The following is a 26,949-nucleotide window of genomic DNA, read 5'->3' as shown; positions in this document are numbered from 1 at the left end:
GAATGATGTCAAGACTGTTAAGTAATGTAATACTTGTATAAATACTGCAAAATTTCCATTTCAGAAGACTCTAATAAATATATATTGCCATCAATTTTATATGAGAAACCATACTATACCATTCAAAATTAAATGGTACACATATTTTAAAAAGGTATCAATCTCTAACTTCTGTCAGTTCTTTAATTAGTGGAAGGGTTGAACATGTTGAAGAGAAGGATATCCTCTATAGGAAGACAAGCAGTCACAACTAATCTGAATCGCTGAGATCTCCCAGACACTGATCCACCAAACAGGCAGGGCACCTAAGGTGATCGGAGGCCGTGACACATGTATAGCAGAGGACTGCTTGGTCTGGCGTAATCCTTGAGAAACTTGAGGCCACAGGGATTATGGTGCCTGGCAGGATCTGGGGAGAATCCTCCTCGAGTCAGGGGAGGAAGAGGTGGAATGGGATGAGGAACTGTGGGAAGGACATAGCACAATGCAGGAATGTAAATAAATAAAATAATTTTTAAAATAGTTTCACTCATAAATTCAAATGCTAGTTTCTTTTTATCATCTACATTGCAATTCAATTGTGAAGTTTAGCGTTTTCGCTTACTGAACTGTGTAAGCATTAATCCTTAATTTACTCTTCATACTATTTGCGATTTTTTCCATTCTTACTACTTTGCATCAATTGTGCTTTCATATGTCGTATGCTTACTATTTATTATTTGTGCAGAAAATATATTTATGAATCTTTTCTTTTATTTTAATGATCTGTTATGTGTGAATGTCTATGTATAGATTTGTGCACATGAACACAGGCACTTGGGGAGATCAGTTATCAGATCCCCTGGAGATGCTTTTACAGCTGGTTGCAAGTGTCTTCATGGGTGTTGTAAACTTAACGAGTTTGCTCTAAAGAGTAGTAAGTGCTCTTAACCACTAAGCCAATACTACAATACTTATTCCATAATAAAATCAACCTATTTATCATTTTCTCATGTATTTCAGTGTATCTTTGTATTTGAGACATCTTGCCTCCTTCTCGGTGCTGAGACTACATTCAGGCATTTTTTCCAGTTTTCTTTCCTTTATCTTTTAAGATGTTTTAGATTAAATATGTCAATATTATGCAGTAAATCTTTCAAATTTTTACTTATAGAACTTTGGTTCAGTATCTTTTTCTTTCCTCTGCAATGACTATATTAATTTTACAGTTTTCAGTTCTCTCTTCCTTTACACAATCCATCTCATGTGTTTTTGCTTTCATATAGAATGAAGTAAAAGCCTTTTAGTTTTTCTTTGAAGAGTTAATCTACTAAGAAAATGTGTTGAATTTCCTTTTATAAGGCCAATACAATATATTATTGTTTTAAAATATTCATAGGGTTTTTTTTCTTTTTCTTATTATTGTTCTTATTAGTCTCATTACTAATATTCTGTTTAAGCTTTTATGTGCTCAGGTCATGTAGTAAATATGGAAATCTTCAAAACATATGTGTGGGTATCAAATTTAGATTCTTGGTTTTTCATGGCATGAAAATTTATCTGCTCTGCAACCTCACTAGAACACACTATAAAACTTTAAGGTGACATATACCTCCAGGGTGCTTGTATATATACAATGTTTTCATCATTTGGATTTTAATAAATATATTTTGTTTATTATAATTTATTTTATTTTCCATTTCCACTTGGTAACTCTAGTATGCTTATTTTAATATATAATTAATAATTTAATCATAATTATTATGCATTTGATACCTAGCTAATATGATATTATCTTAGATACAATTGAATACATGCAATTAGATACCTAAAGCATGAAACTTGGTACATAATTTTTTTCATTATTACTATGCATTTGCATAAAACAGAGAATATATCATCGTCACAATCATTACACAGTATGACAGCTACCAACTATCTGTGACTTTTAATCATTTAAAAGGAGTTAGAAGGAAACAGACCAGATAAACAGTTCTCTGCACCCAAGTCCTGTGGGAGGGAGAGTTAAACCTTCAGAGAGGCAGACAAGCCTGGGAAACCAGAAGAGACTGCACTTTGCACACACATCTCAGACGCCAGAGGAAAACACCAAATGCCATCTGGAACCCTGGTGCACTGAAGCTCCCAGAAACGGCGGCACAGATCTTCCTGGTTGCTGTCGCCCTAGAAAGCTTGTGGGCAGCACACCGAGAGCAAACTTGAGCCTCGGGACCACAGGTAAAACCAACTTCTCTACTGCAAGAGACCTGCCTGGTGAACTCAAGACACAGGCCCACTGGAACAGCTAAAGACCTGTAGAGAGGAAAAACTACATGCCCGAAAGCAGAACACTCTGTCCCCATAACAGGCTGAAAGAAAACAGGGAAACAGGTCTACAGCACTCCTGACACACAGGCTTGTAGGGCAGTCTAGCCACTGTCAGAAATAGCAGAACAAAGTAACACTAGAGATAATCTGATGCCGAGAGGCAAGCGCAGGAACCCAAGCAACAGAAACCAAGACTACATGGCAACATCGGAGCCCAATTCTCCCATCAAAACAAATATGGAATATCCAAACACACCAGAAAAGCAAGATCTAGTTTCAAAATCATATTTGATCATGATGCTGGAGGACTTCAAGAAAGACATGAAGAACTCCTTTAGAGAACAAGTAGAAGCCCATAGAGAGGAGACACAAAAATCCCTGAAAGAATTCCAGGAAAACGCAATCAAACAGTTGAAGGAATTAAAAAATGGAAATAGAAGCAATCAAGAAAGAACACATGGAAACAACCCTGGATATAGAAAACAAAAAGAAGAGACAAGGAGCTGTAGATACAAGCTTCACCAACAGAATACAAAAGATGGAAGAGAGAATCTCAAGAGCAGAAGATTCCATAGAAATCATTGACTCAACTGTCAAAGATAACGTAAAGCGGAAAAAGCTACTGGTTCAAAACATACAGGAAATCCAGGACTCAATGTGAAGATGAAACATAAGGATAATAGGTATAGAAGAGAGTGAAGACTCCCAGTTCAAAGGACCAGTAAATATCTTCAACAAAATCATAGAAGAAAACTTCCATAAGCTAAAAAAAGAGATACCCAAAGGCATACAAGAAGCCTACAGAACTCCAAATAGATTGGACCAGAAAAGGAACACCTCCCTTCACATAATAGTCAAAACACCAAAAGCAAAAAAAAAGAATATTAAAAGCAGTAAGAGAAAAAGCTGAAGTAACATATAAAGGCAGACCTATTAGAATCACACCAGACTTTTTGCCAGAAACCATGAAGGCCAGACGATCCTGGACTGATGTCATACAGACCCTAAGAGAACACAAATGCCAGCCCAGGTTACTGTATCCTGCAAAACTATCAATTAACATAGATAGAGAAACCAAGATATTCCATGACAAAACCAATTTACACAATATCATTCTACAAATCCAGCACTACAAAGGAAAATAAATGGTAAAACCCAACATAAGGAGGCAAGGTATACTCTAGAAGAAGCAAGAAACTAATCGTCTTGGCAACAAAACAAAGAGAATGAAAGCACACAAACATAACCTCACATCAAATATGAATATAACAGGAAGCAATAATCACTATTCCTTAATATCTCTCAACATCAATGGCCTCAACTTCCCAATAAAAAGACATAGATTAACAAACTGGATACACAACGAGGACCCTGCATTCTGCTGCCTACAGGAAACACACCTCAGAGAGAAAGACAGACACTACCTCAGAGTGAAAGGCTGAAAAACAACTTTCCAAGCAAATGGTCGGAAGAAGCAAGCTGGAGTAGCCTTTCTAATATCAGATAAAATCAATTTTCAACTAAAAGTCATCAAAAAAGATAAGGAAGGACACTTCATATTCATCAAAGGAAAAACCACCAAATGAACCCTCAATCTTATATATCTATGCCCCAAATATAAGGGCAATACATATGTAAAATAAATCTTACTAAAGCTCGAAACACACATTGCATCTCACACAATAATAGTAGGAGATTTCAACACCCCACTCTCATCAATGGACAGATCATGGAAACAGAAATTAAACAGAGACGTAGACAGACTAAGAGAAGTCATGAGCCAAATAGACTTAACATATATTTATAGAACATTCTATCCTAAAGGAAAAGGATATACCTTCTTCTCTGCTCCTCATGGTACTTTCTCTAAAATTGACCATATAATTGGTCAAAAAACGGGCCTCAACAGGTACAGAAAGATAGAAATTATCCCATGCGTGCTATCGGACCAACACGGCCAATGTTATTCAATAACAATAAGGGAAGAATGCCCACATATACGTGGAAATTTAACAATGCTCTACTCAATGATAACCTGGTCAAGGAAGAAATAAAGAAAGAAATTAAAGACTCTTTAGAATTTAATGAAAATGAAGGTACAACATTCCCCAACTTATGGGACACAATGAAAGCTGTGCTAAGAGGAAAACTCATAGCGCTGAGTTACTGCAGAAAGAAACAGGAAAGAGCATATGTCAGCAGCTTGACAGCACACCTAAAAGTTCTAGAACAAAAAGAAGCAAATACACCCAGGAGGAGTAGAAGGCAGGAAATAATCAAACTCAGAGCTTTAATCAACCAAGTAGAAACAAAAAGGACCATAGAAAGAATCAACAGAACCAAAAGTTGGTTCCTTGAGAAAATCAACAAGATAGATAAACCCTTAACCAGACTAATGAGAGGACACAGAGAGTGGGTCCAAATTAACAAAATCAGAAATTAAAAGCAAGACATAACAACAGATTCAGAGGAAATTCAAAAAATCATCAGATCTTACTATAAAAGCCTATATTCAACAAAACTTGAAAATCTACAGGAAATGGACATTTCCTAGACAGAATCCAGGTAATGAAGTTAAATCAGGAACAGATAAACCAGTTAAACAACCCCATAACTCCTAAGGAAATAGAAGCAGTCATTAAAGGTCTCCCAACCAAAAAGAGCCCAGGTCCAGATGGGTTTAGTGCAGAATTCTATCAAACCTTCATAGAAGACCTCATACCAATATTATCCAAACTGTTCCACAAAATTGAAACAGATGGAGCCCTACCGAATTCCTTCTACGAAGCCACAATTACTCTTATACCTAAACCACACAAAGACCCAACAAAGAGAGAACTTCAGACCAATTTCCCTTATGAATATCAACGCTAAAAAACTCAATAAATATCTGGCAAACCGAATCCGAGAGCACATCAAAACAATCGTCCACCATGATCAAGTAGGCTTCATCCCAGGTTTGCAGGGATGGTTTAATATACGAAAAACCATCAATGTGATCAATTATATAAACAAACTGAAAGAACAAAACAACATGATCATTTCATTACATGCTGAGAAAGCATTTGATAAAATTCAACACCCCTTCATGATAAAAGTCCTAGAAAGAATAGGAATTCAAAGCCCATACCTAAACATAGTAAAAGCCATATACAGCAAACCAGTTGCTAATATTAAACTAAATGGAGAGAAACTTGAAGCAATCCCACTAAAATCAGGGACTAGACAAGGCTGCCCACTCTCTCCCTACTTATTCAATATAGTTCTTGAAATTCTAGCCAGAGCGTTCAGACAACAAAAGGAGATCAAAGGGATACAGATCGGAAAAGAAGAGGTCAAAATATCACTATTTGCAGATGACATGATAGTATATATAAGTGATCCCAAAAGTTCCACCAGAGAACTACTAAAGCTGATAAACAACTTCAGCAAAGTGGCTGGGTATAAAATTAACTCAAATAAATCAGTTGCCTTCCTCTATACAAAAGAGAAACAAGCCGAGAAAGAAATTAGGGAAACGACACCCTTCATAATAGACCCAAATAATATAAAGTACCTCGGTGTGACTTTAACCAAGCAAGTAAAAGATCTGTACAATAAGAACTTCAAGACACTGAGGAAAGAAATTGAAGAAGACCTCAGAAGATGGAAAGATCTCCCATGCTCATGGATTGGCAGGATTAATATGGTAAAAATGGCCATTTTACCAAAAGCAATCTACAGATTCAATGCAATCCCCATCAAAATACCAATCCAATTCTTCAAAGAGTTAGACAGAACAATTTGCAAATTCATCTGGAATAACAAAAAACCTAGGATAGCTAAAGCTATCCTCAACAATAAAAGGACTTCAGGGGGAATCACTATCCCTGAACTCAAGCAGTATTACAGAGCAATAGTGATAAAAACTGCATGGTATTGGTACAGAGACAGACAGATAGACCAATGGAATAGAATTGAAGACCCAGAAATGAACCCACACACCTATGGTCACTTGATTTTTGACAAAGGAGCCAAAACCATCCAATGGAAAAAAGATAGTATTTTCAGCAAATGGTGCTGGTTCAACTGGAGGGCAACATGTAGAAGAATGCAGATCGATCCATCCTTATCACCCTGTACAAAGCTTAAGTCCAAGTGGATCAAGGACCTCCACATCAAACCAGACACACTCAAACTAATAGAAGAAAAACTAGGGAAGCATCTGGAACACATGGGCACTGGAAAAAATTTCCTGAACAAAACACCAATGGCTTATGCTCTAAGATCAAGAATCGACAAATGGGATCTCATAAAACTGCAAAGCTTCTGTAAGGCAAAGGACACTGTGGTTAGGACAAAACGGCAACCAACAGATTGGGAAAAGATCTTTACCAATCCTACAACAGATAGAGGCCTTATTTCCAAAATATACAAAGAACTCAAGAAGTTAGACCGCAGGGAAACAAATAACCCTATTAAAAAATGGGGTTCAGAGCTAAACAAAGAATTCACAGCTGAGGAATGCCGAATGGCTGAGAAACACCTAAAGAAATGTTCAACATCTTTAGTCATAAGGGAAATGCAAATCAAAACAACCCTGAGATTTCACCTCACACCAGTGCGATTGGCTAAGATCAAAAACTCAGGTGACAGCAGATGCTGGCGAGGATGTGGAGAAAGAGGAACACTCCTCCATTGTTGGTGGGATTGCAGACTGGTAAAACCATTCTGGAAAACAGTCTGGAGGTTCCTCAGAAAATTGGACATTGAACTGCCTGAGGATCCAGCTATACCTCTCTTGGGCATATACCCAAAAGACGCCTCAACATATAAAAGAGACACGTGCTCCACTATGTTCATCGCAGCCTTATTTATAATAGCCAGAAGCTGGAAAGAACCCAGATGCCCTTCAACAGAGGAATGGATACAGAAAATGTGGTACATCTACACAATGGAATATTACTCAGCTATCAAAAACAACGAGTTTATGAAATTCGTAGGCAAATGGTTGGAACTGGAAAATATCATCCTGAGTGAGCTAACCCACTCACAGAAAGACATACATGGCATGCACTCATTGATAAGTGGCTATTAGCCCAAATGCTTGAATTACCCTAGATCCCTAGAACAAACGAAACTCAAGACGGATGATCAAAATGTGAATGCTTCACTCCTTCTTTAAATGAGGAAAAAGAATACCCTTGGCAGGGAAGGGAGAGGCAAAGATTAAAACAGAGACTGAAGGAACACCCATTCAGAGCCTGCCCCACATGTGGCCCATACATATATAGCCACCCAATTAGACAAGATGGATGAAGCAAAGAAGTGCAGACCGACAGGAGCCGGATGTAGATCGCTCCTGAGAGACACAGCCAGAATACAGCAAATATAGAGGCGAATGCCAGCAGCAAACCACTGAACTGAGAATAGGTCCCCTATTGAAGGAATCAGAGAAAGAACTGGAAGAGCTTGAAGGGGCTCGAGACCCCAAAAGTACAACAATGCCAAGCAACCAGAGCTACCAGGGACTAAGCCACTACCTAAAGACTATACATGGACTGACCCTGGACTCTGACCCCATAGGTAGCAATGAATATCCTAGTAAGAGCACCAGTGGAAGGGGAAGCCCTGGGTCCTGCTAAGACTGAACCCACAGTGAACTAGTCTATGGGGGGAGGGCGGCAATGGGGGGAGGGTTGGGAGGGGAACACCCATAAGGAAGGGGAGGGGGGAGGGGGATGTTTGCCCGGAAACCGGGAAAGGGAATAACACTCGAAATGTATATAAGAAATACTCAAGTTAATAAAAAAAAAGAAAGATTAATCATGATAATATTTATTTGACCTCTTTTGTTACATTAAAAAAGAGACATATTTGAAATAAGTTATTTGCTGTCATTGATTTTTGGAGACAAAAGAATTCAGCTAGCAGCCAATCTCTGTTCAAAGATTCATATTTCATTCATGATCACATTTGAAACAACTCCAAGTGTTTTCTTGGAAATTTGGATTGAAAAATGTGGGAATTATTTTAATTAGGTTCTCATTTCCTTAAGATTTCTTTGCTTTGGAAAGAACGGTATTTGGGAAATATAGGAGCAGAAAGATGTAACACTATTAATTCTAGCAAATTGTAAGGAGAGAGTATTTCATTAGATTGTATGGCATTTGTAGCTTATTTTTTTCAGAGCTGAAGACTGAAACCAGGTCTTGTGCTTGCTAAGCAAGCAGTCTACCACTGAGCTAAATCCCCAACTCCAACTTCTGACGTTTTGTAATTCACATAATATCCTAGTGGAATTAGAACCTTCCTTTTCACATACATAATAGGGATTGTTGGCAGGTGAGTGTGGGGGAATTACATGTCATGTTTCCTCAGACTTCTTAGGTTGAGGTAGGATTAGCTATTACATTTTTGAAGGAGACCCTATGTAGAGCTCACTCTATCCATGTTATTGGTGCCCAGTTCTTGTCTGGGTATCTTTGTGCACTCTGAAGGCTGATGCTCTCAGAGAGTTTTTCTCGGCTCCAGTCTGGACCTCTGCAGAAGTAGCTGCTTTATTAATCTGAGTAAGCACACATAGTCCTTAAGTGCTGCTTCTCTGGGGTTCAGCCAGTTGCTCCTCTTTTGCTGCCCTGAATAATAGACTTCTCATCCACATTTTAATCTGCTTATACTATAAGAAAAATGGTAATTTTGGCTTTTAATTTTCTAGGTAAATCTTTGTTCAATTAACGTTAAAAGATATATGTGGTATTAGCAAAAAAAAAAAAAAACTCATTTGGATAAATGTTCTCATTTTTGCCTTACTATTGAAAGTAGCTCAAAACATTATCTCTTTTGGAAGTTATTAGACTCTTTTGTAATGCTCTCACATGGGAAGAAACTGTTTTACAATCTGTCTCAAAAAATTGGCTAAAGACCTTTGGATACCAGGAAACTAAAATATAAATATACTCGGATTTTCCTAATTAGTAATTGCCATTTTTCTGCTGTTATTATGCTGATTTTTAAAAAAAAAGTATAGTTGTTTTTTACATATAAATCATGTATACATAAATTATGTCTCTATATAATATTAACTATAGCTTTGAAAAAATTTAAACCTTTATCTTCTTCTTCACTGAAGACTTGTAAAAAGTAACAACTGTGTTGACACCTAAATTTTGCTTTGATTCTTTTCTCTTGTCACATTGATTTTCTTAATTGTTCTTATAATAAAAACAACATTTCAACTGGATAGTGGTGGCACATACCTTTAATTCCCACACTTGGGAGGCAGAGGCACACTGATCTTTGTGAGTTCTAGGCCTGGTCAGGATAATCAAGGCTATACAGAGAAACCCTGTCTCAAAAAATAAAAACAAAAAGAAAAACAAAAAAACAAAAAACAAAATAAACTAAACAAAACAACCACAAAAAACAGCAATTTAAATATAAGTTATATAGCTTTGTAATACTCCTACAAAATAGTTTAAAGATTGTAAAGTATCTATAATATTTTATTGTTCAGAAGTTATAAGATTTTTGAGTCTTGAAGGAAGCAAAGTGATAGTTATTTGAGTTTAACTTATACAACAATGTCTGATTAGAGAGAAAGTTGAGACTTGGTAGAATTCTAAATTTTCATTTTAATCTGTACATATGACTTCATATTGATGCTATCAGTGAAAACCAATGAATTTATTACATTGACATATTTTAGCTGGAAAAGAAAAGGCAGAAGAAATGAGCAGACAAATAGACAATAAGGCCTCATTTCTACTATATCGTATTTTGGGAGCAGACAAGACTATATACGAGTCTCTTCAAAGTCTTTTATAGTTCACCATAGTAAGAATACTCATCAGCTGTTGTTGCCACATATAAATGCACCCAAAATTTTGTAAATTAAATGATTGTAAATTGTTCTTGCTGGAAACACTTTGGGTCAGCTGGAAATTCACTGGAGTAGGTTGAACTCATCCAGTAGAACTGCTTCTGCCCTGTTTTATTTGTGCTTAACTCTTACCTTTCAATTGGGAGTGGGGTTGTTTCATGGGTGTTAATTCTAGAGCCCCACCCCATGAAGCAAGCCTTGGGAAGGGAATCTCCTCGTGTGGCACTGAGGAAAGCAAGTCCTAAGGCACAAATACTTTTAAAGCATCTTTTCTTGCTGTCTAAGAAATCCCACAGCAGGACCAAAGGAAGCCTGCCCTGCCTAATGCAAAAGCAATCACCAAACCCAGCATCAGTGAGGCAAAGAACACTCTTGCCTTGGGAATGGAGAGCTGAAAGGAACGATATTTCAGCTGCAGCCAGACCTCTACATGGAAAACATTCCAAATTGACTCCTTAATTGGCAAGGTCTTAACCATAATTTTCAGAATAAACACATTAGCAGTGTTTCCATTCACTAGTAGCAGAATAATGGAAGTTAAGATAATATCTGCTGGGTGATGATGTCACTGCCAGTAAAGTTACAGGGTGGTGATTATTTATTCTCAGGCAGTTATTATTTTGAAAAATATGTCTTCTATGCAGGTGTGGTAGTTCATGCCTTTAGTCCCAGCACTTAAGTGGCAGAGGCAGACACATCTCTGAGATGGAGGCCAGCAAGGTCTACAGAGCGAGTTTGACACAGAGAAACCCTGTCTCGAAAAACCAAAATATATATATTTCGATCTAGTAAATCCCTTTCCATATCTAGAATAGGAAGAGAACTAGGGGAAAGCTAAGACATGATTATGGCATTCTACAGTAAGAAAATGAAATCATGTAACAAGTTTACAGTAGATTTAGCAGCTGCAGGACATGAAACATCACATGATAGCCTGACAAAGGATAATTCCATCACCTGGAGGAGTAGGCCAACCAGCCCTACTTGGGAAATTTAAGGGTAAGAGAGGCCCTATCTCAGGGGGTAAATGAAGATGGATGTCCCTGATCAAAGACCAATAACATTGTCCTCTGGCCCACAGAAGACAGACTGTGCCCATGGCTAGACATTACTGGAAGTATTTACATGTACTAATAGCAGCCCTGGATACGAAAAGCAGAGCTAGGCAGGTCTAAAGGTGGCGTTTTATTGAGAAACATTGCAATTGTGGAAAAGTGATTATTATTCTTCTGTGTTTGCAACTCGACTTACAATAGTAACAAAGAAATGAGGGCTTATAGCCAAGCAGTTAAGGAAAGGAAATTCCTAAAAGGAAACATTGGATTATAGACCCCGTCTAAGCCAACCTGGCAGATTCTTGCTGAAGACAGGTGTAAGTGCTCCGATGAATGTTGGGTTTGCACAGTCTAGACTTACTTAGAAAGATGCTTGTTAGGACTAGGTGACATAGACCCCATGTACAAATTACAAGAGCTAGGACTGTGGCCTGGAGAGGTTAAAGAAACTTAGCTAAGCAAATCAAGGAGAAAGTCTTTGAGAGAGAAAAACACTTGACTTTCATTTTATAGGGAAGGGAATTAAAGCAGTGGTTAAGATATTTGCCCAAGCCCCCCAGTTAGAAAGTAGAGGAACCAAGGGAATGAATATGCATAAAAGATTGAACTTCAAAATCCACACTACCAAATGGATAACAGTGCTAGAATTCACTTCAAGGACTTGTGATCATTTCTGTTGTACTAATATTCTTTGTAAGCTTGCCAAATGCCCTGAGTACTACCCAATGTCACAGTGTTAAAATCTAGGTAAACAATAGAGAACCAATCAGATAGGGTGTTGTGGTTTCATTCTATGTTACAGAGCTGTGTTTGAGAAAGCACAGAAGTACAGTGAGCAAGAATAATGCAGGTGTGTTTATCAGAAGAGATACCCATTTCCTGCTTCCTTGTCCTAATCACCACATCCACTGAGTGCCAAGCCAGGAACTTGCCAGTCACACTAACAGCCACAGCATTGGTTCAGGCAGTGTGGAGTCAGCTCCAATATGAAAGTAAGTCCTCCCTCTGCAAGGGAATACATTATATCTGAATAAGGGGAAAATAGAGACATTAATGCTATTTCAAGTTGGAAATGATTTAGCTAGTATGTTTAATTTGCCTAGCATTATGATCTTTGTACATTTTTATTTCATTTCTAACGTATATGTAATGGGGGCTCTGTGCTTGCCGTTATCTGCATGTGATATGAGAAGACAACTTTGTGCAGTCTGTGTTCACCTCTATTTTAAGTGGGGAGGGAGATACATACATACATGTGTGTGTGTGAGATTGTGTGATATATATATATATATATATATATATATATATATATATATATATATATCAAGTTCCAGAAGTATATATATATTTAACCCGTATATTCAGAGATAATGTATTCCCTTGCAGAGGGAGGACTTACTTTCATATTGGAGCTGACTCCACACTGCCTGAACCAATGCTGTGGCTGTTAGTGTGACTGGCAAGTTCCTGGCTTGGCACTCAGTGGATGTGGTGATTAGGACAAGGAAGCAGGAAATGGGTATATCTTCTGATAAACACACCTGCATTATTCTTGCTCACTGTACTTCTGTGCTTTCTCAAACACAGCTCTGTAACATAGAATGAAACCACAACACCCTATCTGATTGGTTCTCTATTGTTTACCTAGATTTTAACATTGTGACATTGGGTAGTACTCAGGGCATTTGGCAAGCTTACAAAGAATATTAGTACAACAGAAATGATCACAAGTCCTTGAAGTGAATTCTACCACTGTTATCCATTTGGTAGTGTATATATATATTCCTGGATTTGCAGACAGTTGTAAGCTGCCATGTGAGTCCTAGGAAATAAACCCGTATCCTCTGGAGGAACAGCCATTGCTCTTAACATCGAGCCATCAGTCTAGCCCCAATAAAATACATTTTAAAGGTAGTATTGGAAAAAATTAGGAAGTTGGCTATTGTGCTAATAAATAAGACATGTCATCTATATACCTCTTAGAATCCAGTGGACAAAAAATGTCCACACATTTCACATACACATGTTGGGGATTTACAACAAAGTCTTGAGCATGCTAAGCATATCCTTATACTCAGCTATGCTGTGGAGTCTTCAGTGATACTCTGAATAGTATGCAGTATATGGTTTTCATTGAAACGTTGAAAGAAAATTTGTTTTGTACAGTAAAATAGTGCTTCTGTTCTATTTAGTGGAAAAGAAAAGAAAAATTTATCATCACCTAGTATTTTACTGACACATAGCATTTGCATTTGAGTCAGGCAGGCTTCTCAGTGCTTAGTACATATTTTTAATGGCTTTGAAGGATATCCTAGAGCATATATTCTTTAAAGGCAAATTTTTTACCTGTTTACACAAGGGGAATCAACACTTACCAAATAAAGTGAAATATTATCACCTACTCAACATATTTAATCTCTGGTACAGAAAGACTAAAGCAAAGTAAAGTGATACAAAGTGTAGAAACTGCTGGGTGGTTCTTCTTGTCCCTGACACTTACACACACACTATTCTGTTTCCTATATCAAGAACTTCACAGCTGGGTGTGGGTGCATAGCTCAGTAATCCCAGCACTTGAGAGCCTGAGTCAGGAGGATTTTGAGTTTGAGGACAGCCAAATCTACACACCAAGACCCTGTCTCAAACACCTCCCCACCCAAGTCTTCCTCCTCAAACAAACACAACTCAAAAGATTCTAATTGTTTTTTTTTCTAATCTCCCACCTAATTTTGCATTGCCTACAGTAAGGTTTAATTACCTTCCTCTTTCAATTTAACCAAGTCCTCTGCCAGAAAGAATTTTAAAGAAGCATTTGAGTGAAAAGTCCTCATGTGTCAAGAGCTGAAACATGGTCTTGGGATAATAGACAGAGTGGGCCTGGCTTACTTTGCTCCCTTATGAACTGTGCTACCCTGAAAGAGGCACTCATCTACATTATAGGTTTATAAATGTGAAATACCCGTCTTTTGCTACCTGTAAGATTTACCTTCTGTGTAAGACTCCTGTTTCTGAGTTTGGTTGGTTGAGCTCTGTGGTGTGACACAAGCATGTAGAAAACACAAGTGAAATACCAGAGAATGTCTCTCTCTTCCTTTAATATTTTTATGAATGTGAACGTTGAGCTTGGATGTATGTCTGCACCATGTGTGAGCCTGATGTCCTTAGAGGTCAGAAGAGGATAAGGAACCTTCTGGAACTGGAGTTCTAGGTAGCTGTGAACAACCATATGGATGCTGGGAATTAAACCTGGTTCCTCTAGAAGAACAACCAGCCATCTAAACACTGACCCAATCCCAGAAAGGAGCTTTGTCTTGTTTTTAGCACACTTCTGGCGAACTTCAGTAGATCAGAGGTTGCTTCAGTTCTCATCTGTCACTCTGCAGAGCAATTTGTAAGCACAGGTGCCACTCTGCTAGATGATTAATTTGGAATTTAGTCATTTCCTTGGAATTTCTTGTTTTTTAAGGAATTATCATTGTATATTTTTAATCCACCCTTTGTTGAATTTCCTCTTAGTTTTTTTAATTTGTTGAGTTCTTTACATATTAGGTAGAATTCATCTGGTAGTTTTTAAAATCTGGAAGTTTTTATAAATAAATATTACCCGAGACATGCTGTGGAGACCCATGCCTTCAATCCCAGCGCTAGGGAAGCAAAAGCAGGTGTATCCCTGAGTTTCAAATCATTCTGGTCTACAGAGAATTCCAGGTTGGCCAGGGCTACAGAAAGAAGCTTCTGCTGCAGCTTTTCTCCTAACGTGGCCTTTAACAGGCAAAGTTTAATTTATCAATATTTCCTTGTATGAATGACTCTTTACCAAGGCCTTGTTCTTAAGATTTCTTTTCTTTTCTTTTCATTTCTTTCTTTTTTTTTCTTTTTTTTTTCTATCTCGGTCTTAACATTTTTATTGGTGTCCTATTTTCTTGTTTTACAGGTAAGTCCATAATCTATTTTGATTGAATTCCCATGTAAGTTCTGAAATAGTCAAAGTTTCTGTTAGATCTCTGACTGTCAGTTTTGAGTAACACTACTGTTATTGCAAAGAGCTGTCTCTGCTCTATTGAATGTCCGCTTTAAAAATCAATTAGGCATTTTGGGGGCAGTGGGGCCCATTCCCAGATTCTCCCTTTGTGTTTCTTTTTTGCCAATACTGGAAAATGTGTATTAAATCTCAATTTGGTAAGAAGATTCCCCATGCCTTACTATTCGTTTCCAGGTTGTTTTGCCTCTTTTAATTCTTTGCATTCTTTTCCTAGTTTTAGAATTATATTATATTTAGAATTATATATATATATATATGTTTTTCCCATTTATTATTATTTTTTTAAATTAATACACCTTACATCCTGCCCACTGCCACCTCCTCATCACCCCTCCCACATTCCTTCTCTGAATTCCCCCATCGCTTTTCCTCTGACAATTAGGGTTCCTCCTGGATTTCCCCCTACCCTTACACGTCAAGTGTCTAAAAGGCTAGGCATATCCACTGCCCCTGAAACCAGACATGGGAGCCCTGTTAGAAAATATCCCTCATGCAGGCTACAGCTTTTGGGAACACCCACCCCAAGTTATTCAGGACTGATATGAAATCCAGGCTGCATTTGTGCAGGGAGGCCAAGGTCTAACCTGTGTATGTTCTTTCATTGGTGGTTCAGTCTGTGGGAGCTTCAAAGTTCCAAGTTAATTGCTTCTGTTGGTCTTTTTATGGTGTGCCAGTCCCCTCTTGGTCACCAAATCCTTCCTTCTAATTCTTACATAAGAGTCCTCAAGTTCTGCCTGCTGTTTGTCTGTGGGTACCTACATATGTCTGAGTCAGCTGCTCGTTGGAGCCTCTCTGGCGACAGCCATGCTAGATTCCTGTCTGTAAGCATAACAGAGCATCATGAATGGTGTTAGGGATTAGTGTTTGCCCATGGGATGCATCTCTCGTTGGGCCAGTTATTGGTTGGCCATTCTATAAGTCTTTGATCCATCCCCTGTCCCTGCATTTCTTGAAGACAGGAAAGATTTTGGGTCAAGTTTCTTGGATGGGATGGTGTCTCTGTTGTTCCACTGAGGTTCCTGCCTTGGCTACAGGAGGTGGCCTCTTTGGGTACCATATCCCCAGTGCTGTGAGTAACAGCTAAGGATGTTTCCATTGATCTTGGGGACCTCCCTTATCCCAGGTCTTTCTCATCTTAGAGTTGCCCATGCCTACCCCTGTCAATTGCAGTTTTCCACTCATTCTCCTGTCCTTTTGGCCATCCCTCCTTCTCCTCCCCACACCTGTTCCTGAATTCCCCCACATTTCCCTTCTTATCCCCTCTTCCACCCAGTTCCCTCCCTCCATCTGACTCTAATGACATTTTTATTCCCCCTCTATGTGAGTTCCAAGCATTCTCCATTGTGCCTTCCTTCTTGTTTAACTTCTTTGGGTTTGTGGAATGTACCATGAGTATCCTGTATTTTATGGCTAATATCATTTATTAGTGAATACATACCAGGCATGTCGTTTTGGGATTGGGATACATCAATCAGGATGATACTCTCCGCCCATTTGCCAGCAAAATTCATGATGTCTTTTTTTTTCAATAATTGAATAGTATTCCATTCTGTAGATGTACCACATCTTCTGTATCCATGCCTCAGCTGAGGGTCATCTAGGTTCTTTTAGCTTCTGACTATCATGAATAAAATTGAGCAAGTGTTTGTGGGATGGTGGAGAATCTTTTGTTTATATGCTCAGGAGTGGTATAGCTATGTCTTGAGTTAGAACTATTCCCATTTTTCTGAGAAACCTCCAAATGGCACTACCAACAGCAATGGAGGAATGTTCCCATTATCCACATCCCCACCAGCTGTGTTTTTATTGATGTGAAGGTCAAGTCCAGATCTCACACAGGCAGAGCATTGCTCTACCACAATACTGCTCCCTTAGCCTCTATGTATGGTTTAACATAATTTCCCGGAATTATCGTAGACATATTTTAATGGTACTCCGTACTCCAAGAATTCCTTTTCACTTTAAATGTCAAAGGGGATCAGGGAAGCATTCTGTGAGGTACAAAAGTGTGTAAATAGAATTGCTATTTCCCTTTTCCTCTTTTATTCTTAGTACTGGTTAGCCCCATTCTATTTCCAATTACGTAAGTGTACAAGTCTCCTGTAAACATAAGTTTGGGAAGAGACAGAGTCTGGATTCCAACTCAAATCTAAACCATTTATTTTTTTTACCTCCTGTCTCTAGGATTGTATTATCTTTAACTGTGAATGAAACTGAGAATGGCTGCTTTTCATACTCCAAGATGAAAATTGTCATAACCTAAGGAGTACCATGTGCAATCATATGTGCACATAAACTTACTGATGACCAGTGACAGAACACCCATACTTCTGACAGATGAGAAAGTTGTGTCCTGTAACTAATGGGCATTGAGAATATGGTCAGTCCAAGTGGATTTCATGCACTTAGACGACCACAAATCATAGCTTTTGCACTGGGGAGAACCAGCTGCTGGAAGTCATGAACTCATGACCGCTGGAGCTGTGCCCACTATTGCTGCCTGTCATTATGAGAATGTCAAGCAGCATATAACTAGTCAGAATACAGGCTATAATTTCCTCTGAGGTCATACAGATTTACATTATTATATGTTGCAGATTTTCTGTCTATTTATTTCTCAGAGAACAGTAGTAATCTCAAAAATCAGTAGTTTGATCTGGGGGACTATAGGACAAAATCCAATTTTTTTTCTTAGGTGAAAACCTTATGCATAATTCAGCTTACTCCAAAGCTTGGACTTTGAAAACAATGTCTGCCCCATTTTACTTTTCATCTAAATTTGGGTTGAAAAGTGTTTATTATCAGAGTGGGTGACTTTTGAGAGACTAGACACCCTTCACATGCAGACCCTTTAAGCACCCCTCAAAAAGAGATGGATTGCTATTTGGTGCTCTGGTTTCCTACCTTTCACTTCTCTCCCTTCTTATTTCACTTTCATTCCTATCATGGCTATGGCTCCGCAGCTCTTATGAAATTTATATTTATTTTAAACTCAATAGATGTCAGTTCTATAAATTAGTTCCATATATTATGCTTCAAATTTGGCATATGTGTAACAGAGAGACTCCTCTGGTAGAATAGCAATGATTTGATTTACTGTGATTCTTACCATTACTGAAGTGGACTAGCAGGGTAACCCAAGGAAGAATAAGGTGTAATTGCTTGACTAAAGTGGTGGTCGCATCCTTCCAGGACATCCTCTCAATACCAAAGAAGGAGGGGGACTTAAAGGAGGAATATTCTTTATTAGGGAAATAGGGAAGATAAAAAAATGAGACCAAAATGTAGCATGGGTGCATCATTGGAATCTGAGGTAAAATATTACCTACTCTGGAATAGTCTGTGAAGATATTTAAAAGCCAGTACATCTACATTTGTTTCTCCTACAAGTTTCATAGAATAAATGGGCTTAGAAAGAGGAAGCTGCTAACACCATCTTAACAATTGTATTATAAAGACAAGGCAAAATTATAGAAATACAGGAAGATTAGTATACTGTGTTTTGTTTCAGTATTAATTTACTTTCTTCTGACAACATTTATATTTATTTCTTCAGTAACTAATAAAGAGCATCCGCTTTCAGTAATAAGACTTGATACTACTTATGCTCACTAGACTAACACCAGCGTGTGACTTACTGAATATATGCCTGTTATTCTGTGCAAGTCCTCACTTACTAGTAAGCTGGTTAATTTATTATTATTATTATTATTATTATTATTATTATTATTATTATTATACTTCCATTATGAGAAATGAAATAAAATGTGTGGATTACATGACTTAACATACACATTTTATTTTAAAGGTTTCTAATTTATCATCAAATATCTTGTCTTTTAATCTCTATATTCATCTTATTTTTTAAATATTGAAGACTGGATTTCATTCCATTCCTGAAATTGCTTTATTTTTGCAAACCTTGGTAGATAAATTGTGAGAGGGTTTTAATGACCCATGAAGCTGGTAATACCTACTACTTAGCTGACCTCTGAAAAAATTCAAACATACCTAGATAACAAATTATGTGTTAGACACATAGAATTCAAATTCAGTGTTCTAATAAAAATATTTAGACCAATATGCTTCTGATGAAAATTCTTATGACTTTTCAGGACTTTATTTCTGTGAAGAAACAATATCATCACAGCAATTCTCATAAAGGAAAACATTTAATTGGGGCTGGCTTACAGTTTCAGAAGTTTAATCCATTTTCATGGTGTGAAGCATGACAGAGTACAGTCAGACTGACACTGAGAAGGAGCTGAGAGTTCTACACCTTGATACACTAGGAACATAAGGAAACTGTATATTACACTGGGCCTGGAATGAACATATTAGACCTAAAAGCCTGTCTCTTCCACCAAGGACACACCTCTTAATAGTGCCACTCTCTTTGGACCCAGGTTTCAGTCTGTTGGGCCAAACCTATTCAAATAACCACAGTGATTATAATTTAAACCTGAAGATTGTTTCCTATCCAAACAGAGACTTTCTGTTCTGTTCTTTCTTTTCTTCCTCCTCTCCCTCCTTTTTCCTTCTTCCTCATCTTCCTCTATTTTCTTCTTTTTTTGATAGATCCAATTAGGATCACATGCCTTTACCTCCTACTAACTGTCTAAAAAAACGCTAAGTAAGTGATATGCTGGTGTATATTTATTTAATAAACCAGCTCTGGTGTGGGAGTATAGATTGAGAACACTGGATTGTAGTGTTTCTTGATTTCTTTGATATAAATTTTTCCATCAGATCCAGTTTTTGCCACTGACTGTTGCATGTGGAGTTGAAAGAAGATGTGCAGTGGAGCAGCAATACACAGTGTCATGCAGATAGAATGTATGCAACCTGGGAAGGGTAGAGAACAACACAGTTTATACCAGGAAGAAGTGATAAATTGTGAGTGTCTATTATTTTAACATATACCTAGGTGTAAGTTTATATGCCTTACCATTTAATAATGATTGTGTCAGCAAACAGTTATGTATCTTATGAGATAAGACATACTGAATCCAGTTTTTCTAGACCTGCAAGGTATCAGTTCTTTCTGACTGTGCAATTCTGGTGTCAGTAAATGTGTGAGCATTTATTTGACTAAAATAATGATCCTAAGGACCAAGAAGGCATTCAGAAATCAAGGCCTATGTCTCTTCCAATGTTATTTCAAATGGTTACAAACTATCTTGTGTGTTGTCTTATGTCTTATAAACCCTATATAAACAACATTTTTTTTTTCTTTTTTTCGGAGCTGGAGACCGAACCCAGGGCCTTGCACTTCCTAGTCAAGTGTTCTACCGCTGAGCTAAATCCCCAACCCCAACAACAATTTTTTAAACATAACACACTTTTATACCTTAAACCTTTTCAAAAATGTCTTCAACCTTGAATGACATCACTTTATCCTCCTAGCATTCGCACTATTGTATATTTCTTTTTCTAGAAATATCACAAATGCTGCGGGCGTCCATTTCCTTCTGTGGGAAACTCCCATTCTCCTTGATGTTTTTGCAGCTCTTTGTAGTTCATTTGAACTCAGCTTCACTTATGTAGCAAACGTCTGTTACTCAGCAAATTATCAGTTACCCTGGTATCATTCCATACTCAACTCATTAATAACTTTAAAATGATCTGTAAATACTTGTTTAATAGGACAAATTGTGGAGAATGCATGAGACAGTATGAGAAACTGACCAAAATTTAAAACTTTTTGAGGTTAGATGATGTGATCATTATTTTTCCTGGTAACGCAGAACCAGTTTATTGGATATCTAGCCATATCTTGTAACTGGAGAACATCATGGGGACTCAAGAAGTTACCAGAGGATGATTTCAGAGAACAAATGGCACTCAAAACCAAAAAGTTCAAATTGTATAACTATGTTTACAAATTATTTTTATTCTGATTTGATGTGCTTTATTGTGTTCTCAGAATAAAGCCAAAAGTTTCCAGCATAAAGACAGATTAGCCTTTGTATGGGTGATGCCTCAGTTGGGGGAAGCGCTGAGTGAAAGGCATGGATCTCTGTAGCTTGAGGGAAGCTCGGCTCCATAAACATAAAGGGCAAGAAAGTGCCTCATCATAACCTCTGTTGTGTTCTCAGCTCTTTCTCTGGAGTCCTCTGTGATCCTGAAGGCTAAGCATTGATGATCCAGTGTGTGAAGGAGGCTCTAAAGTAAAAAAAACACCCCAGGTGCTCTTGGAGAGAAAGTGGTGCAGGATCTTCCTGTGGTTCTGCATAGTTTTTTTCTCCCAATCTTTTACCCTAAGCTGTCACCTAGTATTAGAAGTTTAAATTTCATGTTTAGACATCCAAAGAGTACACTGAAATGTTGCAGACCCCTAGTAAACATTTGTATAATTTTGTTTATGGTTAGTTCAATGATTGTAATGGCACATCAAAGAAGTCATATTTCTTATTAACCATTGTTTCACAATGATTCTTTTCAGGATGTTTATTTTAACAGTTTGATTTCTTTCTGGTGTTATGAAGAATCTACCTTTACTAAGGAACTATAATTCAATCTAGTAATTTTTTCTTTCCTTTTGCTTTTCTCTCCTCTTTCTCCACAATGAGGTCACTCTGACACCATGGTGTTCTCTTACATGCGGTCTTCTTTTGTATCATCAGTTCCTGCTATGCCCTCATCTGGGATCTCAAGATGGACTGGGGTCTCTTTGATAAGAATGCAGGAGAAAACACCTTCCTCTGGGAATAAATTGTATACCCTCAAAAAGCATGTATGGAATATTCACACTTATCTTAGATATATCTGCAGTTAGGTCATACAGCAGTACTGACACAGGTCTAGTTAACTAATATGATTACAAAACAATTATCCCAGATGCCAATCTAGCCCCAAAACACCTTATCTTGTTTTTCTGCTGTGTAGTAAATGCAGTGGGACATTTGTTAGAAGTGAGTACCAACCCAATCAGAGTGGGAGAAAAAATATATATGTTATATGTTGTATATAATATATTTTATATATAATATAATATTTTATGATTTTACTGGTATATTAGAGTTACAGGACTATGAGATGCTGAATTTTAAATTAAAAGAAAAGATCCTTACACAGATGATTTAGTAAAGGTAAATGTGGTGATTAGATCTTGAAAACATTAAGCCAAGAACTGGGAATCTAGCTGTCTGTATCCAATCCCAGCTGTACAACAACTAGGCCATTCAGACAGAGAAGTCCACAGAAGATTATTAAAGTAAGGATGTTAGACTACATTAGCTCTTTATATTTTTATTGGCCTAAAGTTCTCTTTGGATAGCATAGATATATAGTTAATAATTTTTAAGATTTTTATATTTATTTCATGTATATGACTACATTGTAGCTGTCTTCAGACACAGCAGAAGAGGGCATCAGATCCCCTTACAGATGGTTGTGAGCCACCATGTGGTTGCTGGGATTTGAACTCAGGACCTCTTGAAGAGCAGTCAGTGTTTTTAACTGCTGAACCATCTCTCTAAGACTGAGTTAATGTTTTGACCTATATCAAAATGTCACCATTATGTCAGATTTGTGTTTTGAAAAGTATATGACTGTGGGGTGCTGGGTAGAGAAAGTTGACTGTGAGGACTGGAGCAGCATGCGTGAGCAGAATGCTGTATGCATAGGGGCCTCGGGTGAACCCTTGCAGGGAAGCAGTGATCCTGACATGAGAATTTAGGAAACATCACTGTTCATTGAATATACTTTTTACAATTCTAAACTAAAGGGAAACAAAGGGCAGGGCCAGGTGACAGCAGGCATGCACAATCAGGCACAGGATGGAGATTTCAGTCCCTAGTACCGTTAGAAAGAAAGAAAGAAAGCAGGGTCAGGTAAAGCTGCTTCATATTCACCACATGTGTGCTTCTTATTACTCTTGTGCTGTTTGGTAAAAAATGGGACACATTTGTTTCCTGTGCTGACTGTGTAAGATCAGTGTCTCTATATCAATGTAGTTTGTTTTCTGTCATAGACTTCTCATTTATAGACTTCCATACAGTGAGATTGGCGAATAGATTCTGTCAGTCAGTTTCTTTATTATTACATATTTAATGCGATAGAAAATAAAGTTATACTTTCTTGAAATATAATTGCAAATTTTTAAGAAAAACGTGAAGAAGCCAGTGTGCAGTCCAGTTTACCTTCATTCTGAAATCCTGTTATAGTCCTCATTCAAATTCTGCCTGCCTCCTCTCAATGGGGAACCTAGGTTCAGTGTGTGTTTAATGAAACTGGGAAGGGGACCACGAAAGGGATAAAATAAGCTGTTAAGCCAGGAGGGCATGGGAGTGAACACCACATGTGACATGAAAATAGAAGAGCAGCCACTGTGTGGCAAGAAGAGGGGTTAGGGCTGGGGGGCAGGAATGAATCTGAAAAATTCAGAATGGAGATTGTGGAGATGCCATACCAAAAACTTTTGCTGATTTTTGCTGGCATAATTTTTTTATTTGAAAGCTAATTGTCAGCTCATTGATAATGTTTAATACTGAATAATCAAAACATTTACAGTTATGGAGTCAAATGGGATGGATAATTACAAATGTTTGTCTCTAGGGAGTGGAAAAAGAAAGCAGTACAAGGGGACTGATTGTAGGTTCTTAACTTTCTAGTGGTGATGAATACACTTGGTTAAAGTTAAAATAGGGTTGGAGGAATGGCTCAGGAACACAGGAAACCTGCTGATCTTTGAGAGGAACTTGCTCAGTTCCTAGTACCCCATGACAGCTCACAGCCATCTCCAATTCCAATGGCAGGAACTCATTCTCTTCTCCTAGCTTCTGAAGGGACAAGGTACACACAAGGTACACATATATACATGACAGCAAACACTCACACACATAAAAGAAGAATACTTTTCAACAGTAAATTAAATAAATACTATAGCTTAGTACCTAGGAGTTCTATTTACCAAAATGAAACAGCCGTGAAAAACACTTTAAAGTGCTAATTTGGCTTAAAAATATGTAAATTATATGTTCCGGGATCTGTTGGCAGTTGAATTCTTAAGAATCTTGGATAAACTGCATTAGCAGAATACTATGATCAGTGATGCTTCTCGAATCCAAACCTCGATTTATTTTTCAACATCAAAATAAAAGGAAACAGTTATGTGTGGGATGAAGAAATTACAGTCTGCACATTGTGTCTGACACTAATATCTGGGAGAGAGAAGTGTTTCTAGTTGAGACTTCATCGTCTCAATCTTTGAATTAGTATTACTCTGACTACCATTCATTGACAGTGACTCTTTATATTTCTGGGTCAATACATGTGATTAGTAGGCAGTTCTCTTTTTTAATAACTTCTTTCATTTTCTCTCATTTTAACAATTTTTTTGCTTCTTTAATTGTATATTTTTATATTTTCATTAAAAATGTTATGTACTTTTCTAGTTTCCTGTCCATAAGATCCCTAAGCAGTCCCCATCCAATTCTTCTATAACCAACCTTACTGCCCCTTGTCATTTCCATAAACTGGGAGTTAATCCTAGGAATGAAACCAAAGGGCTTCTCCTTCCTTTGGTGCCCAACATGGCCATCCTCTCCTACATAAACAGTTGGAGCACTAGGTCTGTCCATATACATTCTTTGAATATTGGTTTAACCTGAAACTTCTGTTTTGTTGGCATTGTTGTTCTCATGGTGTTGAACCCCCTTCAGTTCTTGTAATCCTTTCTCAAAATCTAACAACAAAAGGTCCATTCTCAGTTGACTGGTTTGCCACTGGCTTTCACTTCTGTATTGGACGTTCTCTACCTGTGTCTCTCAGGAAGCAACTATATCCTGTTCCTGGCCGCATGCACTTCAAAGCTTCAACCCTCTTATCTAGTTTTGGTGTCTGGTATATATATATATATATATATATATATATATATATATATATATATATATATAGTAAATAATATATATATACATATGATAATATAATAGATTATATATATATATATATACACACACACATACACATATATATTTTGGTGGCTCCTACAAATGAGATTAGGTATAATTTGACATTGATTCTTTGGAACAAACAAGCTCAATTATTTAGAATCCACAAATGACAATGCCAAATAGACTCCCTCCTGTTCTTATGAAACTAGTAATGTTGAGGTGTCCCTGGACCTGAAGCCATTACTCTCCATGCCCATCCAAATGAATCTCATGTATTGTCTGAAGTAAAACCATGATAAAATATCCAAAACCCTCAAGTCTGGCACTGGGAAAACAGCATGGTAGTTATTAGAGAACTGACATATAATGGGACTACAGAACCACATTCTATGGCACATGTTGTCCTTTGCTTTACTGATGTCTCATAATTTATGATAAAATAAGGATTTGGGAGCTTATCATTTGATGTAGGTACAGAGTATCTACACTGTTATATTCATTCTATAGCTGTGCCACCTTTGTTGACAAAATCATTGCAAAAAAATTGAAAAGGAAAACGGAATTTATGAGTACATATTACGTTATATTATAAAGTCCCCTATCAATGAATGTACAATAAGAAAATGTAATAAAATATACATTCAATTAAAGGTCTATAGGGAAAATACTGGCCCTTGGGAAACAGAGAAATACCAGGAAATTGAATTGTACGGCACAGGAATGGACCTGGGAATAAAATAATTATTCAGAACAATCTCTTCCACTCCATGTTCCTAGATCCTTTGTACCCATACCAAGGCCCTTTCTTTCTCTATTCAGAGCATGTAACCAATAATGAACAAAGAGAATTCTATAGTTTTAGAGAGATGTAGTATTTAAAGGTTTCTCCTGTGTCACAGTAGACTCTCTTGTAAAGGTCACCCTCGAATGTGGTCAATGTAAATATAGCAGTTCAGCAGGTAGGCCATTGCAATTCTCAGTGTTATCATCATTAGGCCCTCCCTGAAAAATCTCTTGTATCCTGCAGAGACCTAGCTTCTTTTGTGATGTCACGAGTGTTGTCCTGACTGCAACTGCCTTTCAGATATTCCTTCAGTGCCCCTAGGGTTTACTAATTGGCTCCTAATTCAGAGTAAACAGCCATTTGGGAGGGAGAACAAAGAGGAAGATGATATCAGAGATGGGGAAAAGGAAGCTGCCCTTCTGTCTTTGTAAAAAAACGGAAGAAATACATGGTCTATGGGAAAGCTTGGTGAGTCCTGCGTTGGGTTTGAGTGAATTCTCTGAAGAGATAGCCTTGATCTGAGCCTTCCACATACGGGTATCAGGAGTTCTGAGCCTCTCAGAAGCATCTGGATTTCCATGCTTGTTATGGTTCCTGGAATCAGAGAGTTTATATCATTAATTTCTTACAAAATCCATGAGTTAGGAAGGGCATAGTTGTTTACCTGAGAGCACATGACTCTTATTCTTTTTCACACAGAAGAAAAAGTTTCTAAGGAAGAAGGGAAAGACAGGTATTGTGTCTTCAGCTCAGAGTAAACTCCTCCATGATTTGCATTCATTTAGTGCAGTTTTTGTCTGGCCCTGTTATCTGGGATAGAGAAGTGATCGTATTAGACACTTCATTGTCCCCATCTTTTCACTAGTATATCTCTGACTACCATTCCTTGTCAATGATTTTTTAGATTTCTGAGTCAATAGGTGTTATTAGTTGGTTGTGCTCTTTTCTTTAATTTCTTTCATTTTTTTATTTTTACCATATTTTATTCCTTATTATTAATTGGA

The sequence above is a fragment of the Rattus norvegicus genome (genome assembly GCF_036323735.1).
Source record: "Rattus norvegicus strain BN/NHsdMcwi chromosome Y unlocalized genomic scaffold, GRCr8 chrY_unlocalized_27, whole genome shotgun sequence".
In the NCBI taxonomy this organism is placed as follows: domain Eukaryota; kingdom Metazoa; phylum Chordata; class Mammalia; order Rodentia; family Muridae; genus Rattus; species Rattus norvegicus.
This window is presented reverse-complemented; position numbering follows the sequence as displayed.